We start from the raw sequence: 20,080 nt of genomic DNA, 5'->3' as shown, positions 1-20,080 counted from the left end.
GGATGGCCTTGTACGCCGATTCTCTTTCCTCTCCATCCTGAGTGCTGGGTAAACACCGGCGCTGTCATGCCAGTTGTAAACCATGTTGGGGTTGAAGCCAGGAGGCCTCTGTAACTACTAGGCAGGCACTCTAGCATTGAGTTGCAGTCTCAGCCCAGGAAATCACCACTCTGATGTCCTTGCCATCAACGCCAACACCTGGTTCAGACCCTGCTCGCTTTGCTTTGTGTGGTGAACAAGGAAGCCCTACCTCCCAGGCTTCCATTCTCCTGGCCACAGCCGTTCACCTTCCTCCCTGGCTGGAGTCAGAATTCTTTTGTTTTTACTTTGGATTTTCGGTTAATTTTTCAATGTAAATTGAAAGTTACATATGAGCATAGATCAAAGTCATTTGTAAATGACTGATCCTTCTCCAGAAGCAGCTGCTTTCAACTCTTGGGGTTGGTTGTTGTTTAGAGACGGTCTAGATAGGTAGCCTGGCCTTAACCCTGGCATCGGACCCTGCTCCTTCAGCCTACCGAGGGCCAGGATTACAGGCAAGCCCCAGCATGCTTGGCACAGTGCTGACCTTGTTGAACCACTCAAACCGTGGTGAGTTGGGTAGTCGTGGGACCCATGAGATGACTCAGTGAGTGAAGGTGCTTGTCACCAAGCCTGCCAGCTGAGTCCAATGTCTGAGACCCGCACGGCTGAAGGATAGGACTGATTCCTACAACTGTCCTCTGACCTCCACATGTGTTGTTGCATGATCTCTCTCTCTCTCTCTCTCTCTCTCTCTCTCTCTCTCTCTCTCTCAACACACACATAGACACACGCACAAACTAAATAAATGTTTAAAAAATTAGATCTGTCTAGGCAGTTACACCCAAGGGCAGTAGAAGGTACCCCAGATTAGTATCAATAGTATTAATAAGTTTTCTTTGCCAATAAAATAAGCCAAATTAAAAGTATAAAATCAGGTTTATTTGGGGGCTCCTAGAGCGAGTTTGCTGGTCTCAGAGAATGAGATTGGGGAAATGGCCATACAGAGTGAGGGAGTGAGAGCAGAGAGAGAGAGAACTTGCACACACAGGGAGAGAGAAATGAAGAGAGGGAGGGGAAGAGAGAGAGAGAGAGAGAGAGAGAGAGAGAGAGAGAGAGAGAGAGAGAGAGAGAGAGAGAGAGCGCAAAATGTCTGGACAATCCAGGGAAGAGCCTCTGGGGAAGGGAAGCCCAGCCCCTAGGCTGGAAGGTTCAGGATAGAGGGTCGGACATGCCAGCCATCTGCTGTAATAGGTAGGTACTGAGGGGTGCTGGGGGAACCTGGAGGCAGGTCCACTTTGATTTGTTAAATACGCACCTCAGCCACTTGTCCCAGGTCTGAAACCCAATAAGCCTAGCTCAATTGATTCCAATCACAGGCACCACCAATTCCCTACTCCTTTCTCGACTCCTCCCCCCATCCTCCTCTTTCTCTTCTTTCCTCTTCTCCCACCCTTCTCAGTGTCACGAATGTACCTAGTGACCTCTGCATGCAAGCCCTCTTACCACTGACCACACCTCCAACTCCTTAGCGTCTTCCTAAGAAGCTTTTGTGGTCAGGCTAATGGTAACTCAGAAAGAAGTTGTGGCTAAAAAAACATCACTAGTGTATCCTTGTGCTATGTGTCCCAGAAGACCACTAAACGGGGGACTCTGAGGTGGATTCCAGAGTCATGGGAGTGCTGCTGTGAGTGCAGCCTTTGCCCTCTGTGGCTGTGTGACCTTCAGCAGGCTACACACCCCCTGAAGCCTCAGCTTCCCTGTTTACAGAGCAGAATTAAAGGCCGGAGGCACTTCTCGGTACTGGCTGAGGTAGGACAAGAGGACACAAGTCATATAGGATGTGGGAAGGTACGACAATCTGGATATTAGCATGATGTGGGGTTTCTTATTCGTAGGGACTTCTTTAGTGACTATCCTAGAACGCACAAAGAGCATGCCTCAAAATGGTCATGACTTCCAAAGTAGTCATTTGTGTATGTCTGAGAGTCTGGCACTCCTGAGCCATCTTCTCCCAGTATAGTAGAATGCTCAGGCCTCAGCCGGGCACAGGAGTGTAGATGTGGGTATGAAAATAGTCACTGGAAGCCAGGCGCTGTGGCGCATGCCTGTAATCCCAGCACTCAGGAGGCAGAGGCAGGCTGATCTCTGTGAGTTCTAGGCCAACCTGGTCTACAAAGGGAGTCCAGGCCAGCCAAAGCAACACAGAGAAACCCTGTCTTGAAAAACCGAAAAAGAAAATAGTCACTGGACATTATGACAAAGGACTGGTCGTCATTGCCACGTCTCTGCCTTCACAGATGTATTTGGGCCACCATCCACACCTTGGATCTTGTCAGGTTAACTCTGACTCTGTTCTGGTTATGCTAAGGAGAAAGGTGACCATTTGATTCCGTCAACTCAGATAAAACACGTGCTAAGTCTAAGAAAGCCAAGTGGTGCAGAAGTATAAAAGGAAAATTTCATGTTTTTCACCTTAGAGAAAATTACTCTTAACCAGGGATATGTACCTTTCCAAGACTTTATTTTTCTTTAATTAAAAAGAAAGATTTTGCCCAGCACTAAGGAAGCAAAGGCAGGCAGACCACTGTGAGTTCGAAGCCAGCCTGGTCTACAGAGTGAGTCCAGGATAGCCAAAATGACACAGAGAAACCCTGTCTCGAAAAACCAAAATATAAAATAAAAAAATAAAGATTTTGGGGTCAGGCATTATGGTGAACAAGTTTAATCTCAGCTCTTGGGAGGCAGAGACAGGAGAATGTCTGTGAATTCAAGGTCAGTCTGCTGTGCATAGTGAGTTCCAGGTCAGCCAGGTTGCATAGTGAGCCCCTGATCAAAAAACTGTATTAACACATATTGATTATGAATAATAATGGGTTTATTATCATATTTTCATACATTTATATATGTTGATGATATTCACCTTATTTCCCCCTCTTGACCTTTTCTACGCAGCAGTTATCTCTTTCCTCTTCTTCATGTGTGTGCATGAGTGTGCATGCATGTTTGTACATACATGTGCAGGCATGAGTGAAGGTCAGAGGTTACACGTAGATGTCTTCCTCAATTGCTCCCCCCTTCATTTTCCAGACAGTGTCTTTTACTGAAAATGAACTCCCCGTTGAGGTTAGACTGACTGCCCAGAGACTGCTGGGGATCTGCTCACCTCTGTCACCAAACACGGGGTCACAGACTCGTGGTGCTGTGCCTGCTTTTCACATAGGTGCTAGGATTCTGGACTCTGGCCCTTGGATGCCAGGAGTGCTACCAACAGAGCTGGCTTCCCAGCCTCTCTGCTGCTTTCACGCTTCTGGCCTATTTGTTTTGGTGACCCGGCGAGTTCATCTAGACTTGCTTACAGGAACATGGCTTAGGGGTGTCTCACAATTCAGGATTTTCACTTCTATGCTTCCAAGTGTGTATGCGTGCAAATGTATGTCCACTTGCAGAACACATATGTGAGGCAGGAGATTGAACAAGATCACAGCAGACCTTCAGCTCCGGGACTTGGTTTTAGGCACCCCACATCTTCTCAGCCCTTCTGTAGCACACTATTTGTTTTGCAGGCAGCTTCCCGCTGTCACCAGGGGCCTCAGTCTTGGGATGTGTATGCTCTGCCGCGTATCTCTGCATGTGGAGTCCTAGAAAGATTTCTGAAGCATGAGGAGGACAGTTCGGAAGTTCCTCCTGACAAACAGTGGATCTCAGCCTGTGTCTGGAGACCAGTTTGGCAAACAGCTGTCTCCAAAAATATTTACATTTTGATTCAAACTGTAGCAAAACTACAGTTACCAATTAGCAACGAGGACAGCTTTACAGTTGGGGTCACCACAACATGAGGAACTGTATTAAAGGCTCGCAGCGTTAGGAAGGGTGAGCGCCACGGCAGAGGTGTAGGCCCCCCAGACGATGACTCTCCCTGACTCTCCGTGGTGTCCTCAGTGTCTCCAACCCTTCCACTCGCCAACTCTGTGTTATATCCCATCCCGGGTGAGACCAGAACTGCTGGTGGAGCTAAGATGGCTGCCTCTCCTGCCTTTGACCTTTACACACAGCTTTAGAAAACAAGGAACCTGAAATCTAGAGAGGGAAGTAGCCTACTCAGAAACTGCTCCCTGGCCTCTGGGGCGAGTCTGGACCTCTAGACACAGGAAAGCTGTGGGTGGAGTGGAGCAGAGGCAACAGGTCACGGAGGTGGGGGAGGGGAGCTACGCAGCGCTCCGCCTGTTGTCTCTATCATCCCACTTCTCCAAGGAAGGAACCGAGGCCGATCCAAGTGTGAAGCTTGCTCTGTGACATGCCTAAGGCTCCTCTGTACTTCTTTCCGGTGACCTACAGTATCTGAGATCTGAACTGCCCTGCCACTGCCTGCTTCGGGGCCTACGGTGGCCTAAGCCTGGACTACTCCCACTCACCCGGGTGCTCTAAAGAAGCACTGGCTTCCACCCCAGAGGATACAGGGCTGGCCACGGGGTCCCAGAAGAGGATATATGTGGATTGCACTGTACTCCTCCGTCTTGGTGAAATCACCAGGGTTGCTCAACAGCGGGCTGGGAGGTTTGAAGGTGAAGGGGGCCTTTCTGTTGGCGTGCAGGGATACCGAGCATCCTGTTACAGGACAGCTCTAGGCTCCCATCAGAATTACCTCAGGGCCACGGGTCTGGGGACTTCTTGGGCAGGAACTTCCTCCTGGGGATTCCAATCTCCTACTGATACCCAGCCGGGGTTGCTGGGCACTGTCAACAGAACACTCCCTGTAGTCTCAGAGCTCAGTGACTGAGAGCAGGGATCCCTGAGGGGGAGCTTCCTGCCCAGAGCAGCTCAGAGGAGAGGTGGGGCTGGCTGGGAGATCGCTCCTGCTGGTTTGGGTTAGATCCATCCTTTTCTCCTTTCAGTCCACGCGCCACCCCCCACTCGGCGCCCCCACCCCACCCGCCCCTTCCCTCAGACATTTTGGAAGGTCAGACTCCCCAGTCACAGAGAAAATGGGGGGGGGGGGGAGGGAAGGGAGGGGGCGTAGATAATAGATGCAGCCTACCATCCCCAAAGCCCAGTTCCAGCCCACAGCACCTGTCTGTGCACAATTCATACTGACAAGGACTCCCAGGCCTTTCTGCATCAATCCAGCCTGCTCCTAAGCTGTTCTTTGGTTCAATAACTCTTAATAGCGATATAATCATAATTTTGTTTTTGAGACAGCATCTCACATACCCCAGGTTACAGGCTCACACTGGCTGTGTGACAGTCTCACACTGGCTGTGCCAGGCTCTACCTAGAAGGCCTATGTATTCAGAGATGACCTTGATCCTTTCGAGTGCTGGGATATCAGGCTGCAGCGCCATGTTTAGTTCATGCGGCAGTAGGAATCGAACCCAGGGCTGGGTATGTGCTAAACCAGCTATCTACCGGCTGAGCTACATCCCCAACACTCATTCTATCACTTTTCCTAATAGTAAAAGCAGGGCAAACTCACTATTTAAAAAGTCTAGGAGCCGGAGAGACAGCTCAGAGGTTAGGAGCACTGGCTGTTCTTCTAGTGGATCCCCGACCCAGGTTTGATCCCCAGCACCCACATGGTGGCTCACAGCCATCGGGAACTTCAGTTCCCAGAGGATCCGACTCCCTCTTCCGACCTTCTTGGGTACACATGTGATGCACAGACAATGCAGGCAAAGTATCCATATGCATACAATAAGGATAAATACATCTCAAAAGAAAATATTTTTAAAAAGTAAACAACAGGGTGGAGAGAAGCCCCTGTTAGGATTCTGCTTCAGTCTGCCGACCTGTGATGTCATTGCCTACCTTTCCTTCTCTTCCTCTGTCTCTGTCTCTCTGTCTGTCTCTCTCTGGGGTACCCCTCCCTCCTTTCCTTCTCTCCTCATGCTCATTTGATAAACCTCATATAATCTAATATCTTATCTCTTATCTTATTATTAAACATAAAAGCCCCACCAGTCCCCACAACTACAACTCACACTGACTGTGACAGGCTCACTCTGGATGAGTGACAGGCTCACTCTGGATGTGTGACAGGCTCACACTGGATGTGTGACGGGCTCACAGCTATCGTGCTGTGTGACAGGCTCACATTGGCTGTGACAGGCTCACACTGGCTGTGACAGCCTCTCACTGGCTGTGACAGGCTCACAGTGATGTGACAGGCTCACACTGGCTGCACTAATCTTCAGCTTGCCTCAACAAGGAGAATTCTTGGAAACCAAACCCAGCCATTCCACCTCTGTCTTTGAATGGCTCTAGCATTTGCCACTGTTCTTGCTGAGGACAGTTTCTCTTGGCCCAAAGGCCTTGCCTGCCTGAGTCTGCTGTGTCTAGAGCCAGCTGACCCTCAGGGTCACTGGGAGTGCTGTTTACCTGTGACCCTGCTCTTTCTTCAGCCTTGGGCTCCTGCTTCCTCGAGGCCTCTGAGCCCCATGTGTGGGAAAACCCCCTCTCTTAGCATTGCAGAACTTTAAGTTTGCATCTATGTGATGGGCTTGCTTTCCAAGACCATCTGACACAAGCCCAACAACTAGAGGGGAGCAGGGACCTCATTTCCTGTCTCCCCTTGTTGGCGTGTAGTGATGTTCATGGATGGGGGCACATTAAGTACCAACCTCTGATTGCTCACAAGGCAGGCAATGGAGAATTAGGCGGAAGAGCTAAACAAGGGTGCGCTAGAGGCTGTTCTGGTTGGTTACATGTCGACTTGACACAGGCTGGTGTCATTTGGGAAGAGGAAACCTCAGTAAAGAAAATGTTCCTACCAGATTGGCCTGTGGACAATATTATGGGGCATTTTCTTGGTTGATAGTTGATATGAGAAGGCGCAGCTCACTAGGTGTACTGCCACCCTAGGGAGGTGGTCCTGGGTTGTATAAGAAAGCATGTTGAAGCCTTCAATCCCAGCCCTCAGGAGGCAGAGGCAGGCGGATCGCTGTGAGTTCAAGGCCAGCCTGGTCTCCAAAGAGAGTCCAGGACAGCCAAGGCTGCACAGAGAAACCCTGACTCGAAACAAACAAAACAAACAAACAAAAACCAAAAAACAAAAGAAAGAAAGAAAGAAAAGAAAAGAAAGAAAGAAAGCAGGCTGAAGCCAAGCATGGTGGAGAGTGTGTCTTTAATCCCAGCACTCAGTAGTTAGAAGCAGGTGAATCTCTGAGTTTGAGGCTAACCTGATCTACACGAGTTCAAAGACTACTGAGGCTATACAGAGAAACCTTCTTTCCAATAAATAAATAGATAAACAAATAGGAAAGGAAGGAAGGAAGGAAAGAAAGAAGGAAAAGAAAACTGGCTGAGCAAGCCATGGAAAGCAAACCAGGAAGCAGCACTCCTCCATGGCCTCTGCGTCAGTTCCTGCCTCCACGTTCCTACTGAGTTCCTGCCCAGACTTCCTTTAGTGAAGTAGAACTCTAAGCTTACATAAGCCTTTTCCTTCCCAACTTGTGTTTCTTGTGTGTTTTCTTTGGCTCTTTTTTCCCCCCTCTGTTTGTTGGCTTGTTTGTTTTGTCCTATTCTGTTTTTGTTTTTTAGTTTTTCAAGACAGGGTTTCTCTGTGTAGCCTTGGCTGTCCTGGATTCACTTTGTAGACCAGGCTGGACTCGAACTCACAGAGATCCTCCTGCCTCTGCCTCCGGAAGGATCTGCGAAGGATTGGGGGAAGAGAAATCATGAACAGACTATATTGTATTTTAAAAATCTATTTTCAATAATAAAAGCTCTCTGTGGATGGGGAGTGAACTCTCAGCTGTGGTTTCAGTGCCAGGTCTGTCTGCCGGCAGCCATGCTCCCTGACAGATAGCCATGAAGACAATTCTGGGCAGGTTAGCCCCAAGTCAATCCTTCCTTCTATAAGTGGCTTTGGTCATAATGTTTCATCACATCAATAGAACGTAAATAAGACAGATACAACAACAACTTCGGTGGATGAGCATTGATTTTGGCTCACAGTTTTAGGGGTACAGTGGCCGCAGTAGCTCCACCTGTGGTGGTGGCGGCAACTGGCAGTGTGACTTGCTTACATGTTGGAGAAGCAGGAAACAGGCAGGGAGCCTGAAGCAGGGCTGGCCTCTAGTGGCTTGTTTCAACTGCCTAGGACCTACATCCCCAAATTTCCACATGCTCCCAAAACCAGCACCAACCATGTTGAAGCCAAAACACCGTGTGATGCTGTCATGTCATTCCTTAAGTGACTGTCTTCCTGTTAAATACAGGCTCCGGAAGAAGTAGGAGGTGAATTTGGCTCTCTCCTCATTTCCTGTTTGCATTTCCCTAGAGCCTTCCCTTTAGCAGTTAGTCCAGGCCCAGAGGTCAAAGGAACATGTCATAAAATGATGGGCAGGCAGATGGATGAAGAGAGCAAAGGAGAAAAAGATGGATGGATGGATGGATGGATGGATGGATGGATGGACGGACGGACGGACAAAAGCAGTTCTCATGTCTCCCAGGCTGTGTTCAAACTCTCTAAGAATCTCAGGAGAACCTTGAACTCTGACCCCTTGCTTCTCCTTTCTGAGTGCTGAGTTAAAGGCATGCGCCAGCATGCTGAGTGTATGTGGTGTTGGGGATCAAATTCAGGGTGTCATGAAGTGAGGCTAGCAGTCCACCAATTCAGCCACACCCATCCCCACACTCTGACTCCTAAGACAAGGAAAGCAGAGATGGACAAGTGAGGACTAGTTGCACAGTTGATAAGTGGTATCTTCAACCTTTAGCCAAAATTGTGCTGTTTCTAACCCTGTGTTCTTAGACCCAGAACCACGTCTTCCTCAGGCATGCCACCCACACCAAAGCCTTATGTCTCATTTTTTCTTTTCTTCTATTATTATTATTATTATTATTATTATTATTATTATTATTATTATTTTCATTTTTTGAGACAGGATTTCTCTGTGTAACAGCCCTGGCTGTCCTGAAGCTCCTTTGTAGACCAGGCTGGCCTCGAACTCAGAGATCTTCCTGCCTCTGCCTCCCAAGTGCTGGGATTAAAGGCGTGCGCCACTATACCTGGCTTAAATGTATTTTAATTAGATTTATTTATTGTATGTATGTCAGGAGGTGGTCTGTCATAGCATTCAGGTAGCAGTCAAAGGACAACTTGCAAGATTTGCTTCTCTCATGCTGGGCGGTGGTGGCACACGCCTTTAATCCCAGCACTCGGGAGGCAGAGGCAGGCAGATCTCCGTAAATTCGAGGCCAGCCTGGACTACAGAGCGAGTTTCAGGACAGCCAGAACTGTTACACAGAGAACCCTGTCTTGAAAAACAAAAACAAAACAAAACAAACAACAACAAAGATTTGCTTCTCTCCTCCCATGTAGGATTCTGGGATGGAACTCAGGTCACCAGGCTTGATGTATAGACTCTTTATCCGCTGAGCCATCTCCCTAGTCTTCATCAAGTTAATATTTCAGAAATGGCCTCCCTCTGGGCCTCCGGTTCCGTTCTTCTAAAGTCCTGATGACTTTTTTCTTAGGTGTTCTAAAATCTTGAGTTTGTCCTCCTCAGATCTGTCGCAGGGTTGGTCTTATCATCCTGAACTTTGATGTCTGCTGTCAGTTCCAGGACCTTGTAGCCTAGGGACAAACTCTTCTCCCTTAGCCTCAGGCTCAGCGGTGACCTCACCTATCCTGATCCTCTCCTGCCTGCTCCTGCACTGAGCCTCTGTCCATTCCCAGAACTCAGGCTCTCTGAAGCTCCCCTCTGCCCGGAGATGGCCCCCACTAGATGACACTCTTACATGCCCCCCTGGTCTCTGCTTACTCCTTTCTTTTGTGTATAGGAAAATGTATTGGCAGGAGAAGTTCTAAACATCATTGCTAGATCCTTCTGGGTGATGAGATTGAGGTTCCAGATGACCCCCTCACCCCTCACTGTCTGCAACAGGTAGGAGAGCTGCCCCCTCCCCCCACCCCTCCCTCGCTCAAGTCATGAGAGTAGGAGAGTGGGAGCTATCCTGCTCTTGGATGGCTGCAGCCCTTGGGAGAGTGGGGCCCTACACCTCACCTGGGCAGAACAGTAGAGCTACCACCTAGAGCCAGATCCAGGGCTTTGCTTTGGCCACCCCAGCATCCACCCTATCTATGATCTGCTGGAGTATATGAAGGGGCCAGTTCTGCAGATTCAAAGCCACAGGATCTTCATGACACAGGGCAACAAGCAAGTATGTGAGAGGAGTCCAGGAGAGGATCTAGCATTGATAGTGCAGCAGAAGGCGATAGCCTTCAACCAGACCAGTGACTCTGTGCAATGAACATTTGCAAGTAAAGATGTTAGGACAAGATGTTAGTGGCGCACGCCTGTAAGCCCAGAATTCCGGGAGGCAGAGACAGGTGGATGTCTGTGAGTTTGAGGCCTGCCTGGTCTACAAGTTGTGTTCGAGGACAGCCAAGTCTACACAGAGAAACCCTGTCTTGTGGGGGGTGGGGGTGGAGGGAAGATGTTTGGACAAGCTGGACAGTGGGGGCATGCATCTTTAATGTCAGCACTTGGGAGTTAGAGGCAGGTGAATCTCTGAGTTCGAGGCCAGCCTGGTCTACAGAGTGAGTTCCAGGACAGCCAGGACCACACAGAGAAACCCTGTCTTAAAAACAAATAAATAAAAAGAAAAAAGAAAACAAAATCAACAACAAAAAAAAACCCAATCAAACAAAGATGTTTGGACAAAAGCGTATACTGTCTGACACATCGGAACACACTGCCGTTCCCATGGCAAGATTTTTACTTATTTATTTGTTTGTTTGTTTGTTTTTATGTATACTTATATATTCTATCCATTTATTTATATTTATTTATATGTTTATTTGTTTATTTTTGTTTCCTTTTGAGGGGATTGCCTGGGCAAAGGGTGGATATTAAGAGACAGGGAGATAAGTGGGGTTGGAATGCATAATGTGAAATTCACACACACACACACACACACATATATATACATATACATATATATATATGTACGTAGAAGCACAGGTGGAATCTTTGGAAAGACCTTATGCACACAAGCTGACAAAAGTAATTGCTTTGAGACAGAGGAACCCGCTAAAAGACACTAGAGAAGACTTGAGTATTGTTCCTGTTTGGTTTCTAAAAGCTGATTGCAGTACCAGTTTAAGGGGGATGGTGGGTGTGGAAAACCCTACAGGAAACAGAACTGACTTAGGGAACCAGAATCGGTGGTCTTGAGTGGGAGGGTGCTCAGGCACTTTGAGCCATCGCCTGGGCTTCTTCTCCCACCCCCCCCCTAAAGGAAACGTCCCTAAAGGGGGAAGCTGACAAGATCCCCCAGTGCATCCCCAGGTGGATCCTGGCTCCTTCTCCAGCCAGGACTATGGTCTGCTGAAGCTTGTGATGGTTCACAGCAGGAGTCCACCACAGCAACTCTCACCTCTGGCTCCTCACTCGAGGTGGGATGGCTGCTCCCTGGAGAAAGTGGACCAGCAGCAGCCTGTTGTCATAGGTGACTTGACACACCTTTGCTAGGCACCTCTCTTAGGGTAAGGAGTACCTGGTTCTGGTTGAGAGATGAACAGGACAGAATCCAACAAATGGCCATCTGGGTGAAATCGGCATCTGTGACAGTGCTTTTTCTTTCCTTCGAGTCTTGAGGATCTCAGAGTAATGAAAAATTCAGTTTCTTTTTTCAAGGTAAGAATATGTCTGGATCTCTCTAAGAGTGTAGGCGTTGGTAAGTCGACTACTCTCCAACGGAAATCCACACATGTAAGAATATCTGAACAGCACAAAATAGTCCTGAAGGTTTAAAAAAGAAAAGAACACAAAGTTGAGTGGGTACGGTGGGTGTGAATAGGGGAAGAGCTAGGGTGGTAAATATGATCAAAACATGTTGTATGGGGCCTGGAGAGATGGCTCAGAGGTTAAGAGCACTGTCTGCTCTTCTAGAGGTCCTGAGTTCAATTCCCAGCAACCGCGTGGTGGCTCAGAACCATTGATAATGTAATCAGATGCTCTCTTCTGGTGGGCAGGTGTACATGAAAATAGAGCACCCATATATATAGAATAAATAGATGATTTTAAAAAACATGTTGTATGAAACTCTCAAAGAACTAATACAAGCCAGGCCTGGTGGTGCATGCCTTTAATTTCAGCACTTGGGAGGCAGAGGCAGGCAGGTTGATGTGAGTTCGAGGCCAGCCTGGTCTACAACGAAAGTCCAGGACAGCCAGAGCTACACAGAGAAACCCTGTCTCGAAAAACAAACAAAACAAAACAAAAGAACTAATACAGAAAAGTAAAAGTAATAACAAACGCAATATTACCCCTCCCACCCCCAGCCAGAGCCTGCACACCCACACTGTCTCCTTCCCACAACCTCCTTTTTTCCCACTTAGCCACAGTAAATGAAGGGCCACAGGCATATTCAGCCAGTGGCTCCCCAACCTTGTGAGCAGCCCGCCGGCCTGGGCTGGCTGGGAATATGGGTAGAGAGAAGAGACACCACCACTGGACTCAGGAGACTTCGGTTTTCCCTGTTATGGCTGCTTATGGGACTTACCAAGCCATTCCCCAGCCTGGCCTCAGACATATTAGAAGTCCTGGCCTCTTGGAAATGTGTTTCCTAGTATCCCTCCAGTCTCATCTTCTCAGCTGCTGGGGCCACACACATGAGCCACCGTGTCTAATTGAAATACAATTTTCTTTTTGTTCTTCTTGGATTTGTTTTGTTTTTTGAAATGGAGTCTCTCTATGTAGTCCTGGCTGATCCTGAACTCACTATGTTGACCAGGCTACCTTTGAACTTACAGAGATCCTATGAGTGCCTCCTGAGTGCTGGGATTAAAGGGTGTGTGCCACCACCTTTTGGTTTTTCATTTTCTTTTTTTTTTTTTTTCTTTTTTTTTTTGGAGACAGCGTTTCTCTGTGTAGCCTTGGCTGTCCTGGACTCACTTTGTAGACCAGGCTGGCCTTGAACTCACAGCGATCCACCTGCCTCTGCCTCCCGAGTGCTAGGATTAAAGGTGTGTGCACCACCCACACCTGGCTTTTTTATTTTTTATTTTTATTTATTTATTTTTTGATGTATTTTCAACTACTTGAATACTAGGTACCATTAACAGCCATGTTGATTTTCACAGGCTAAGGCCGTCCTGTGTCCACGTGATTTTATTCTATCTACTAATTTTAAATATGCTCATTTTATGTGTGAGAGCATATTCTCATCCAGAAGCAGAGGGCAGCTTGTGGGAGTTGCTTTTCTTTGTCTGTGTGGGTTCCAGGGTGGACTTTAGCTCCTCAGGCATGGAGGCAAGTACCTTTATCTGCTGAGCCATCTTCAAACCCCCAACCACATGACTTAAAATAGCACAGTAACTTATTAGAAACATGAACTTAGAAAACAAATATAAACTAGCCAGATGTATGTGTGCCTATATCGCTAGCACTCAGGAGGCTGAGGCAAGAGGATTGGCACCAGTTCGAGGCCAAGCTGAACTACACAGTGAGTCTTTGTCTCAAAATCTCTCCCTTTCTCCCCAAAGAAAAAGAAGCACAAACTAATTAAGTTTATACATACTGGTTTTATACATTGAATTTCATACCTGTCAAATTTTGTTTACAAAATGGTTCTGGCTAGTTTTTCTTTATTTACTTTGCTTATTTGTTTGCTTGAAATAGGGCTTCTCTGTATAGCCCAAAACTCGCTCTGTAGACCAGGCAGGCTGGCCTTGAACTCACAGAAATCCACCTCTGCCTCCCAAGCACTGAGATTAAAGGCATGATCCATCATTATCTGGCTCATTTATTTACTATTTATTGACTTTTTGAAGTATCTAATATGCCCTGTAGCCAAACATGGCCTTCCTGCTTCCCTCTCCTGAATTCTAAGATTACTGGTTTGTGTCACCGTGTCTGGCTAAAATATTCTGTTTCTAAAGTGTCTGACAGACACAGGGCTTAGTCACCAGAAGGGCAGCCATGCAGGAAGCAAGCATTGCTTCTGCAGCTCGGCTTCCGTGTCCGTGTACTGGGAAGTTTCTCAGTAGATTGTGGTTGATCTTTTTGTTTGTTTATTTTCTGAGATAGGGTACTCTGTGTAGCCCTGGCTGTAGTAGACTTGCTTTGTACATCAGACTGGCCTTGAACTCACAAAGATCCACCTGCCTCTGCCTCCCATGTGCATGAGCCACTACCACACCCAGCTCCTCTTGCACTCTGAATGTCTACAAAACTAGCACTGCCACAAGCTAAGCTGGAGCTGCAGGCCCTGAGCTGAAGTTGCCTCTGAATGCCTGGGCAAGTCTGCTTGGGAAACACTCCAGGTGGCCCTATATGTACAAGGACCCTAAAAGCTTTCTTCTCAAGTCAAAAATTCTTCTTAAAGCCTTTATATTCTTCTTTTGTCTTTGTCTTTTTCTTAGTCGGGGTCTGACTGTGTAACACTGGCTCTCCTAGAACTTGTTGGCTGGCTTTGAATTTAGAGATCTTCCTGGGTGTAATCTGGCCAATTTCTGAGATGCCATCTTGAGGAGTAATAGGTGTTCCTTTGTTGAATTGTTCAATTCCCAACACACCCAGTTCTGGCTGAATCTTTACTGTTGACATTTCCAAGAGCACTCTCTACTTCAGGGCTTCCACTAGAATAGCAGTGGCTACAGCATCCCAGACTTTCTCTAGCTTCCTCAATTCCACATTTATTAACCAAATTCATTCCAAGGGCTTAAGTATTGCATGCCCTGGGTTAGTAACAGCAACAACCCCACTCCTGGTACTAATTTTCTAGTTTTAGCCTGATATTATTACCAAATCACCTGCACAACAATTTAAGGGAGGAAAGATTTTATTTGGTTTATGGCTTCTTAGTTCCCCACACAGGTGAAGAACATCATGATGACAGAAGCTGATGACAGAGGAGGTTTTTTTACCTCATGATGAACAGGAATCAGAAAGCACGAAAGCGGATTCCCAAAGACTTGAAGCCCGTAACATATTGCTCCAACTGGGCCTCATCTCTTGAAACTTCCTTTTCTCAAAATAGGACCACCAGATGGAAATGCTGAGCAAGCGAGCCTGTGTTAGGAAGGGGGATATTTTGTATTCAAGTCATAACATAAATACTTGTTACCGGTCATGGTGGCACATGCCTTTAATCCCAGCATTTGGGAGGCAGAGGCAGGCGGATCACTGTGAGTTCAGGCCAGCCTGGTCTACAAAGCAAGTCCAGGATAGCCAAGGCTACACAGAGAAACCCTGTCTCGAAAATAAATAAATAAATAAATAAATAAATAAATAAATAAATAAATGTCAAATGTATTGTTTGGGGAGTAGCAATGAGTGGGAAGTGCACATTTTATTACAGATGCGACCTGTTTCCTCAAGTCTTTTCAGTCCAAGGCTGGTTGAAGACACTGGGGCAGAGCCCACAGACATGGAGGGCTGCCTGTGCTAATGACCCATTTCAACCTGTGGACCCATGCTTTATCTACTGCACTGTGTTTCATAGCCACACAAGGAATTTTATACTTTGGTTCCTCTCTTTATATTATATAAATCTTTGGGGCAATGGGTGCAAATGGTCCCCAAACCTCTCTCTTTGAAGTACATCACTGTGTTGTTCTGACTTCCATGTACAAAAGTCAAGGTTGTTCTGACCAATAGAAACCGTCTCATTGGCACCTACTTTTTATTTTTTCTTCTTCTTCTTCTTCTTCTTCTTCTTTTTTTTTTTTTTTTTTTTTTTTTTAGTTTTTCGAGACAGGGTCTCTCTGTGTTAGCCTTAGCTATCCTGGACTCACTTTGTAGGCCAGGCTGGCCTCAAACTCACAGAGATCCGCCTGCATCTGCCTCCCGAGTGCTGGGATTAAAGGCATGTGCCACGACACCCGGCCTTTTATTGGTTTTTAACAGAGGTAGTTCTGGCTGAAAGATGCCCCGGAGGGGCATGTCCTAGAGGTATTAAGGGTGTGGCCCAAGCCAATCACTGTAAATCAAGCCCACCTTTAACTAGGCTATTGAGCTCCAAGGTCACTATGGTCTTAGCTCCCAAGCTGTGACTTCCTCCAAGAGCAGGGTCATGCAAATGGTCTGCTCAGGCATAGTAAGAGGGCTTACAGTCTATAGGAAAACTACAGATAATAATAATTTCTTTTTTTGTTTTTTGTTTTTCGAGACAAGGTCTCTCTGTGTTAGCCTTGGCTGTCCTGGAGTCACTTTGTAGACCAGGCTGGCCTCGAACTCACATCGATCCGTCTGCCTCTGCCTCCCGAGTGCTGGGATTACAGACATGCGCCACCATGCCCGGCTCAGATAATAATAATTTAATTAGAGCAATGTCCTCATAATTGAATCATTGTCGTGAGAAGCTCATCTCCAAGGGTTGAGGTGCTCTGACTGTGCCCTCACCTTAGTTGTGTCTCCATGGTTGCTCTGCCACACTCTCTCCTACAGTCATGTGGGTGTCTTTCTTGCAAAGAAAGCTACTCTGAGAAAGGAAATGGGGAGGGGGGGGTACCTTGGTTGGGGGAGGGGAGCCTCTGCTATATATTTGGTTTTTATCCAGTCACACCAGCCAGGATGAAAACACCCAAGGGAATGGGGTCTAGGTGACTGGAGAGTTCATTACTGCTGGGTTAAAATAGGTGTGTTCCCTTCCCCCCACCCCCATAACAGGTGACTCAGCAGGCCCAAGGAGTTCCTCTATTAGGAGGAAGTAGGGTGCTCAAGGGCTCTGGTTTCCCCTAGGTGCCACAACAGGAAGGGACTGATAACAGAAATGTTGCTTGCATTTCACAACTTCCTGGGCCAGCTGACTTTCTCACCCTCTCCTCCCCCAGGCCAATAGCTCAACAGCCATGAAATTTCTGCTTCTGCCAAGCCAGAGCCGATGGTCCACCACCTAAATGTCAGCTTCCTCTCAGGTTTTAAAGAGGGGAGTGAGGGCTCATGCCTCTGTATGAGCTTGTGTGTGTGCGCATGTGGCCATAGGGATGGACAAATCTGGCTGGAGGGAAGATAAGCAAGCTGTGCAGTGGCCATCCTGAAGGCTGCCTTGGTCTCTGACCTCCCTCCTGTCTGCCTCCTGCACACACTGGGGACTGAGGAGGGCTGCCACTGCTGCTCTTCACCCTGCCCTGGGCTGTCCTGTGCAATGTTCCCTTCTCCTTGGCCTGGACTCTTTAGAAAGCAGCACAGTCTTAGGGTACCAGGTACTTCTCTGGGGACTCAGGGAGCGCTAAGGAGCAAGGCAGCTACTTGGAGACGGGAGCCTCATCCGAGGCAGCTATCCAGTTAGGTTGGTGCAACGGGAAGAGGCAATGCTGAACACTGAGAGACCTAAGTTATGGTCCTAATTGCTACTTCTTGCTATGTGACCTTGAACAAGGCAATTCTCTCTGGTCTCTGGTTTCTCTTCCATTTGTCTATTTATGATTTTCTTTTCCTTTTCTGTAGCTAGGGATCAAATCTAAGATATTGTACAATGATCTGCCACTAAACTAAATTACATGCCCAGACCTGCAATTCTTTTTTCTTTTCTTTTCTTTTTTTTTTTTTTTTTTTAGACACAGTTTCTCTGTGTAGTCTTGGCTCTCCTAGACTTGATTTGTAGACCAGTCTGGCCTGGAACTCACAGTGATCCACCTGCCTCTGCCTCTCAAGTGCTAGGATTAAAGGCATGTGCCACCACGCACACCTGGCTTTTTTTTTTTTTTTTTTATACTTTTTCATGCTATGAGCTCACGTTGACTTCAAACTCAAGATCCTCCTACCTTTGTCTCTCAAGTGCTAGAATTAATCCATCTCTATTTATTTATTTATTTTTCAATAAAAATAATTTTAGTGCATGCTAGACCAGGCACCTTTGTATACATGTTAGAAACAAGAAAACAACCATGGAAGACTAAAGAAAGAACCACATAAACCAAGCATGGTGGTGCATGCCTTTAATCCCAGCACCCAGGAGGCAGAGGCAGGCAGATCTCTGTGAGTTCAAGGCCATCCTGGTCTACAAAGTGAATCCAGGACAGCCAAGGCTACACAGAGAAACCTTGTCTTGAAAAAAACCAAACTCCAGGGCTGGAGAGATGACTCAGAGGTTAAGAGCACTAGCTGCTCTTCCAAAGGTCCAGAGTTCAATTCCTAGCAGCCACATGGTGGCTCACAACCATCTATAATGAGATCTGGTGCCCTCCTCTGGCCTACATGCAGACAAAACACTGTATACATAATAAAGAAATTATTTCTTTTTTAAAGAAAAAATCAAAATCTAAAACCAAACCAAAACAAAACAAAAAACAAACAAACAAACAAAAAAACAAAAAACAAAAAAAAAAAAAGAAAGAAAGAAAGAAAAAAAGAAAAGGATAGAAAAAAGAAAGAAAAGAAACAATTACATGTAGAGCCTGAGAGATTGCTGGGCAGATAAAAGCACTTACCACGTCTTGAGCTCCATCCCTGTATCCTGTGATAGATGGATTCTCTAAAGTTGTCCTTTGTGTTACACACACACACACACACACACACACACACACATACACACACACGTCATATGTGCCCACACTACTCTCCTACACACTCAATGACAGTGATGGTGGTGGTGGTGATGATGTCATCTGGTAAGTCTTAGTACTGTCTTCTAACAAAGCCCACCACATTTCTTCATCTTTGGTCTCTGGGCTGACCTGCTTTGACTAGCGCTATGAAAGTGATACTTGGCTTTCAGGGTTACTGTCCTCCAGCCCAGCTGCCATATGTGGAAGTCCTAGCTAGCCTGCTGGAGAGGGCACATGGAGAATGGCGGCATCCTAAGTGATAGCCTTACCCAGTGACCAGTGATTGAGGCCACAGTCTCACAGACATGAAGCAAAAAAGTTGACTGAGTTTAGTCTAATTGCTTGAAGCAGAGATGAGCCACCATGATGGGCCTTGACCAAGTTGTCACCCATAGAACTGTGAAAAACTAAGTGATTAGAGTTTGTTTTGTGTGTGTGCGTAGAAGAGAGAGCAATCTTAGGTGCTCTGTCCTCAGGTACTTTAGGCCTTTCATTGGCCTGTAACTTACCAGGGCTCTGCCTGTCTCTGCCTCCCATCTTACTGTTCTGGCATTACAGATGTGCCCCCACCATACCTGGCTTTTTCCTTTCTTTTTCTTTTTTCTTTTTTGAGGCAGGGCTTCTCTGTGTTGCCCTGGCTGTCCTGGAACTCACAGTGATCCGCCTGCCTCTGCCTCCTAAGTGCTGGGATTACAGGCGTGTGCCACCACACCCGGCCTCCATAACTGGCTTTTTACGTGGATTCTAAGAATCACAGATCATATCCTCCATTTGCAAGACAAGTGCTTTATTGACTGAGCCATATGCCGAGCCATGATTATAATGGGGTCTATCTTTTTTTCTTTCTTTCTTTGTTATTTTCTTTCATTTTTGGTTGTGAGCCTAGACTTTAACGGCTGGGGCATCTCTCGAGCCCTTGTGTATTTCTTAGTTTGTTTTCAGCTAGTAAATTTTGGGGGGCGATTTTCTCTTGAGATTTTCTCTAATATCTATTGACTATTTCTTATGTGCCAAGGATGGTGCTAAGTGCTAAGCACAGTGTCATTAGTTCCTTGTCCCAAGCATGTGATATAGTTATTAATTCTCATCTCTGCTATTAGAGAGGGAAAGACTGGAGTCAAGGAAAAAGAGTCATGTGCTTAAGGCCAAAGAGCAGCTGAGTAAGGAAATGAGAAGAGGAGACCAGGCTGAGCAAGCTTCAAGCCCAGTCAGTGCCCTATTACCCTGCACAGAGCGCAGCAGATCTAGTTTATGGTTTGTCAGGAGACTAGTAATAGAGAAACAGAAATCAATACCAATAGATACGGGGCTGTGGGATAAACGGGTGTTTGGTGGGGTCACAGGACCAGAAGGGTGGAGCAGTGAGCTGAGAATGTATCCCTCTAAGGTCTAACAAGGTCAGGGGCAGGTCAGGCTTCAGTCAGCAGCAAGGCTAGTCAGTCATAAGGATGGATTTGTTCCAAGGTTTGGATGGTCTGGAGTCCCTCACTCACATCCTGGAGAGTCTGCACTTGAGGGCAGAGGAGCTGGGTCTGAGGCTGACATAGGCATTTGCCTTGA

Source organism: Acomys russatus, chromosome 5 (genome assembly GCF_903995435.1).
Source record: "Acomys russatus chromosome 5, mAcoRus1.1, whole genome shotgun sequence".
NCBI classification, from domain to species: Eukaryota; Metazoa; Chordata; class Mammalia; order Rodentia; family Muridae; genus Acomys; species Acomys russatus.
This window is presented reverse-complemented; position numbering follows the sequence as displayed.